Raw genomic sequence first — 7,808 nt, 5'->3', positions numbered from 1 at the left:
CAGAGGTTTAGAAAGGATGGGGGAGATACAAAAAAGCAAAAATACAAAAGTCAGGAAAAACAGAAAATACCAGAAAATAAAAAAGAAAAAATAGAAAACTATATAACTTATCTTTATCACAGTGTATATTGGAACCTCCTCGGGTTCCCGTCCCTGTGTTTCTCAAACACACTTCCAATTTAGCAAATTCTACCTCTAAGTATTCACTTTTAATACTAAGTTCTTATTTTCTATTCTAAAATAACCTCTTTTACCTAATCCACAGATTTATTTACCACTTAATTTCTATTCTTAAAATATTACTTTAGCGTACTTTTTTAAATACAATTTAAAATCTTTCCACTCTTCTTCAATTGCTTGTTCTCCCTGGTTGCGGATTCGTCCGGTCATCTCCGCCAGTTCCATAAATTCCATCATCTTCATCTGTCATTCATCAATCGTTGGTAACGTTTGCTGCTTCCAGTATTTAGCGATCAACAGTCTCGCAGCTGCAGTGGCATACATGAAAAAGGATACCTTTCTCTTGGGAATCTCCTTCCCTACAATGCCCACTAGGAATGCCTCTGGTCTCTTCACCAATGTGCCTTTTAGCACTTTCTTAAGTTCATTATAAATCTTATTCCAGAAGTCATTCACCAGTGGACATGTCCACCACATGTGGTAAAATGAACCTATTTCTTTCTTACATTTCCAACATTTATTGTCATTGTTGTGGTAAATCTTTGCTAGCTTTTCTGGTGTAAGGTACCATCTATACATCATTTTCATTATATTCTCCTTTAATAAACTACACGCAGTAAATCTAATATTTTCCTTCCACAACTTTTCCCAATCCTCTATCATAATATTATGTCCCACATCCTTTGCCCACAAAATCATAGCATTTTTAGTTTGTTCATCTTTTGTATGCCATTCTAGCAGCAATTTATACATTCTCGAAAGTATTTTCGTCTTAGGTTCTAACAATTCTGTTTCCACCTTTGACCTCTCAATTTGAAAGCCAATTACTCTGTCCATTTTAAACGCTTCATTTATCTGATGGTATTGGAGCCAATCATCCAATTTACCTTTCAACTCCTCATATGTTTTTAATTTAAATTGGTCTCCATCTTGAATCAACAAATCTCTATATTTCAACCAACCGGTCTCCATATTTAATCTTTTGCGAACCTTGGCCTCCAAAGGCGAAAGCCAATTTGGCGTTTTTCTTTCTAATAAATCTTTATATCTGGACCAAACCTTAAACAATGAATTTCTAACAATGTGCCTTTTAAAACTTCCATGGGCCTTAACCTTATCGTACCACACATATGCATGCCAACCATGAACATTATCATAACCTTCTAAGTCCAAAATATCAGCATTTTCCAATGTAAACCACTCTTTCAACCAGCAAAAGGCAGCTGCTTCATAGTAAATTTTAAAATCAGGTAGAGAGAAGCCTCCTCTTTGTTTATCATCAGTCAATATCTTATATTTGATTCTTGGCTTCTTCCCTTGCCATATAAATTTTGATAGCACCTTTTGCCATTCTTTAAAACAACTCAGCTTTTCAATTATTGGTAATGATTGAAATAAAAACAACATCTTTGGCAATACATTCATCTTAATCGTTGCTATACGGCCCAATAAAGACAATTTCAGGTTGGTCCACGTTTCTAAATCCTTCTTAACTTCATTCCATAATTTCATATAATTATCTTTAAACAAATTTAAATTTTTTGCAGTCATATACACTCCAAGGTATTTCACTTTTTTAACAAAAGATAAACCAGTTGTTTCTTGCAATTTCTCTCTCTCTTCCTTATTCAAATTTTTATCTAGTACTTTAGTTTTGGATTTATTCAATTTGAAACCTGCTACCCTTCCAAACTCTTGAATAACTTCCAGAGCCCTCTGTACACTGGACTCTGGATCTTGTAAAGTTAACACCAAATCATCCGCAAAGGCTTTAAGTTTATATTGTCTCTTCCCTACAGTTACACCTTTTATTTCATCATCTTTTCTAATCCTGTCAAGCAGGACTTCCAGGACCGATATAAAAAGCAAAGGAGAGAGAGGGCACCCTTGTCTTGTACCTTTCTCAATTCTAATCTCATCTGACACCATATTATTCACGATTATCTTAGCTTTTTGCTCTGAATAGATTGCTTTTACTCCATTCAGAAAACCATTGCCCATTCCCATTTTTTCTAAATTTCTTTTTAGAAATAGCCAAGAAATATTGTCAAACGCCTTTTCCGCATCTATAAACATAAGAATGGCTTTTTTGTTTATCTTCTGCTCCAGCATTTCCAAAATGTCAACTATATTCCTAATATTATCTTTCAAATGCCTCCCCGGAAGGAAGCCAGCTTGATCTTGATGTATAAAGTCTTTCAAAACCTTTTTCAATCTGGAGGCTAAAATGTTAGCAAATATTTTATAATCCACATTAAGTAGGGATATTGGGCGATAATTCTTAACTTGCGTTCTATCCGTGTCCGGTTTTGGTATCAGAGTGATGTAAGCCTCTTTCCAAGATTCAGGGGCCTCTCCTCCATTCAAAATTTCATTGCATAAATCCTTCAAAGGTTGAACTAACCAATCTTTCATTGTCTTATAATATGCATCTGTCAAACCATCCGGTCCTGGGGTCTTGCCCGACTGCATTTGTTGTATAGCATATTCCACTTCTTGCGTTGATATCTGTTGAGACAGTAGGGATTTGTTCTCTTCTGGGATTTTATGCAGCCCAAATTTGTCCAAGAATTGCTCCACTTCCTCTTTATTTTGATTTTCCTGTTTGTACAATTGTTTAAAATACTTCTGAAAAGCTTTTTGTATCTCTGTCGGGTGCTCCAGATGCTTTCCATCTTGCACTAAACTTACAATAGTGTTCAATTTCTGCCTCTTCTTCAATTGCCATGCCAGTAACTTTCCACATTTATTTGCTGACTCAAAGGATTTCTGTTTCATCCATTTAATTTTAGATTCAATTTCTTGATTCATCAATTTAGAAAATTGAACTTGCAATGCCTTAATTTCTTTCTGCACCTGTTGATTTTTAGGATTTTCCCTCAGTTTCTTTTCTTTTTCTTTCATTTGATTTAGAATCCTTTCTTTAATTGCATTGGCTTCTTTTTTCTTTATAGCATTTTGTTGAATTAGAAATCCTCTCATCACAGCTTTGCTGGCATCCCATACAATTTTTTTCTCCGTTGTAGTCCTTAAATTTATCTCAAAATAATCTTTCAATACTTTTTGGGCTTTCTCCACTACTTTCTCATTTCTTGTTAACGCGTCATTCATTCTCCATCTGAAAGTTCCCTGGAGAGATACCCTTAGATCTAATAGTACGGCATTATGGTCGGAGCAAGTTCTTGGGCAGATCTCAACATTGTTTATTTTTGGTCCTAACTCTCTTGTAATCCATATGTAATCGAGACGACTCCACGATTGTTGAGAATTTGAGAAAAAAGTCTGGTCTTTTTCCAATGGATTTTTCAATCTCCAAGTATCAATCAGATCAAAATTTTCAATCAAATCAAAGAAAGACTTTGGTAGTCTTCCTTCTTTGGTGCAAGACTGTCTTTGTGATCTGTCCATTAATGTAGAGACCTCTCCATTCATGTCTCCCATTAAGCATAATTTGTAATCCAAATAGTCCAAGAGTTTGTTATGTAATTTCTTAAAAAACTCCGATTTTCCATCATTTGGTGCATAAACTCCCAGAATCAACAATTTTTCGCCTTGCGATGAGATTTCCACTGCTACGTATCTCCCTTCTTCATCTTTAAATATTAACTTTGGCTTTAATTTTTCTTTCACGTAAATCACCACACCTCTCTTTTTGACATCATCCGAAGAGATAAATTCTTCTCCAAATTTATTATTCTTTAAAAGTCTTTGATGTGCTCTTGTAATATGAGTTTCCTGAAGGCATATTATGTCCAATCTTTGTTTTGCTAAGGTATGGTAAACTTCATTCCTTTTCCGTTTTAAATTCAAGCCATTCGAATTCCACGACAAAATCCTCAGTGACATCTCTAAATTGCTGCCGCAGCTCCTGCTCCCAAGAAGGAATCTGAATCCAGCTCAATCGGGTGTCCTGGTTGGCCCGGGGTGGAGGTTGCTAACCCAACTCTTGACAACTCTCTCTCGTGTTGCTGAAGAAATTCTCTCTTCTGCTGTTCTGACCTGATCTTTATCTTTTTCTGTTGAAATTGGAAATTCAAGCCCTCCGGTAATTCCCACTTATAATTAATCCCTTGTCTCTTCAAGATGGCTACCAAATCCGAATATTGGGATCTCAGGTCCAAAAAGAATTTTGGTAGGTCTTTAAAAATTATTATTGGCGCTCCTTGCACCTTTAAGGTCTTCTCGTAGTGTAGGCCCAGAATTCTATCTCTTTGTTCTCTTGTTTGAAATGACACCAAGCAATCACTAATCAGTTTCTTATCTCCTTTTGATTTTGCTCCAAACCTAAATGCTTTTATCATTTGTCCTTCTAGCTCTTCCTTTGATAGGTTCCAGGCCTTCACAAATTCTTCAATTATTGCCTCTTTCAGATCACTCTTCTCAATGTTAGGGAACGCTCTTATCCTGAGATTCCCTTCTTTTTGACGTAGTTGTACAAAAGCTAGGTCCACTCGGGTCTGGTAGGCTTGCTTCTCCAAGTCAGGTACCTTTTCCTCCTCGAGATGGTCCAGTCTCTTCTCCACACCAGTCACCTGTGCTCTCACCTGCGCAATATCCTTAGAAATTGCACCCACTTCCTCCCGCAGTTTCCGAAGCTCCTCAGTAGTCCGTTGTTGTTCTCTCGAATTTCGATCAAGAGCACTTAAGATTTGCTCCTCCAAAGTAGCAGAGATGGATGATTTTTTCTTTCCTTTGCCAGTCTCTTTGCCAGTCTCTGTTCCAGCCATACTTCCAATCAATCCAATCTCAAAGCACACAGTTCAATAAAAATTTCCACTCAGATGGTAGTCCCAACTTAGGCCTTAAGCCCTCTGTCTCAGCCAGTAGTTCAGATGTCTTTTAATCAAAGCAACAAAATAGAATATAAACCATTCAGTCTAGTGAAAGAGCAAGCCGTTCAGTGGAAAATTCCACTCAATAAATTGCTTCAAGTCAGTCAGTAAGAGCTCTTTCACCGCCAGTAGTCCAGATGTCTTTTTATCAGTGAAATAGTATAAACAAGTGAAAGCTGGCAGTCTTTTCAAGGTCAATGCTGGCACGAAAGTTCCAAACTGCTAACTTATAACACAGTCTCTGTATGCTTGCCTGTATGTTGAAACTGAAACTGGCTCATTAAAATAATTCAAGACAAAGGAACAAGGCAAAGGAACAATATTTCACACAGTCACTTTATAGCTCAAAAGTCGATACGTCGCATAGTCTATAAAAGAGGGGGGGGAAACGTCCTTAAATCCTCCAAGGAAAGTTGCAGGCAGATCAAAGCCTGTCAAGGGGTAAACAGAAGTTCATATGGAAATTTCTTTTGTGCCGTCACAATGGCGAACGGCTAGAGAGATCAGAACGAAGTCCCGCTTCCAGTTTGAGCAAGCAATCTCAAATGTAAATATTGCTGTCCACTGCAGGGTATTTTCCAGAGCCCTGCTCTCTTTTAGATAGTTCAAAGTCCAAGAAATAAAGTTACAAAGCTTTATGGTTAAAGTGCTGCGGAGACTGTCTTTGCTTTCAATCTTCCACAGGGGGGAGGGAAGAACCCGACCTCCATAAATTTTAGGTTCCCCTTTGACCAAATCCGTCCAAATTAGAGACTTTAAAAGCTTTTTAGATTCATTACTCACGATGGCCAGATGGTTCCATGTAGATATTGTAGATTTTGAAGGAGATTGGTTGCTGTTCCGCCGCCAGTAAACGGAGCTTCTCCTTTAAGGGAAAGCGCTGTACCCGCTGTGCCGTGCCTTCCACCTTCCCGCTCTCGGACTCTTATTAGAGCTCTTCGGGGGGAAGGGAGGCAAAAAAAAAGACAACTGCCGGGTTCCCCAAGTCTTCGGAACTCTCTATCCGAAGTTTCGGGGGGCTGCGCGCTCTGCAGACCCCCCAGAACCCCTCAAAGGACCGGGAGGAATCTCTCCCACAGCCGCCGGCGCTCGCAACCAACCAGGAAGTCTCCTCTGTGTATTCTTGCCACCTCTTCTTGATGTCTTCTGCTTCTGTTAGGTCCTTACCACTTTTGTCCTTGATTATGGTAATCTTTGTACGAAATGTTCCTTTCATATCTCCAATTTTCTTGAACAGATCTCTGGTTTTCCCCATTCTATTGTTTTCCTCTATTTCTTTGCATTGCTCATTTAAGAAGACCCTCTTGTCTCTCCTTGCTGTTTTTTGGAAATCTGCATTCAGTTTCCTGTATCTTTCCCTATCTCCCTTGCATTTTGCTTGCCTCCTCTCCTCCGCTATTTGTAAGGCCTCGTTGGACAGCCATTTTGCTTTCTTGCATTTCCTTTTCCTTGGGATGGTTTTCGTTGCTGCCTCCTGTATAATGTTACGAGCCTCCATCCATAGTTCTTCAGGCATTCTGTCCACCAAATCTAAATCCTTAAACCTGTTCCTCACTTCCACTGTGTATTCATAAGGGATTTGATTCAGATTGTATCTTACTGGCTCAGTGGTTTTTCCTACTTTCTTCAGTTTAAGCTGGAATTTTGCTATAAGAAGCTGATGATCTGAGTTACAGTCAGCTCCAGGTCTTGTTTTTGCTGATTGTATAGAGCTTCTCCATCTTTGGCTGCAGAGAATATAATCAATCTGATTTCGATGCTGCCCATTTGGTGATATCCATGTGTAGAGTCGTCTCTTGTGTTGTTGGAAGAGAGTGTTTGTGATGACCAGCTTGTTCTCTTGACAGAACTCTATTAGCCTTTGCCCTGCTTCATTTTGAACTCCAAGGCCAAACTTGCCAGTTGTACCTTTTATCTCTTGATTCCCTACTTTAGCATTCCAATCCCCTGTAATGAGAAGAACATCCTTCTTTGGTGTCATTTCTAGAAGGTGTTGTAGGTCTTCATAGAATTGGTCAATTTCACTTTCTTCAGCTCCGGTAGTTGGTGCATAAACTTGGATTACTGTGATGTTAAAAGGTCTGCCTTGGATTCGTATCGAGATCATTCTGTCATTTTTGAGATTGCATCCCATTACAGCTTTTGCCACTCTTTTGTTGACTATGAGGGCCACTCCATTTCTACTACAGGATTCTTGCCCACAGTAGTAGATATGATAGTCACCCGAACTGAATTTGCCCATTCCCTTCCATTTTAGTTCACTGATGCCCAGGATGTCGATATTTATTCTTGTCATCTCATTTTTGACCACATCCAGCTTACCGCCATTCATGGTTCTTACATTCCAGGTTCCTATGCAATATTTTTCTTTACAGCATCGGACTTTCCTTTCGCTTCCAGGCATATCCGCAACTGAGCGTCCTTTCGGCTTTGGCCCAGCCGCTTCATCAGCTCTGAATCTACTTGTACTTGTCCTCCGCTCTTCCTCAGTAGCATGTTGGACGCCTTCCGACCTGAGGGGCTCATCTTCCAGCGTCATAACTTTTATATGCCTGTTGTCTTTGTCCATGGAGTTTTCTTGGCAGGGATACTGGAGTGGCTTGCCAGTTCCTTCTCCAGGTGGATCACGTTTAGTCAAAACTCTCCACTATGACCTGTCCATCTTGGGTGGCCCTGCATGGCATAGCTCATAGCTTCTCTGAGTTATTCAAGCCCCTTCGCCACGACAAGGCATTGATCCATGAAGGGGGTCACTTAAAAGACTCAAGAACCCACCCAAAGCATGGATTATGTGTT

Source organism: Zootoca vivipara, chromosome 2 (genome assembly GCF_963506605.1).
Source record: "Zootoca vivipara chromosome 2, rZooViv1.1, whole genome shotgun sequence".
Lineage (NCBI taxonomy): Eukaryota > Metazoa > Chordata > Lepidosauria > Squamata > Lacertidae > Zootoca > Zootoca vivipara.
The sequence above is the reverse complement of the archived record's forward strand: the minus strand, read 5'-3'. Positions refer to the sequence as shown.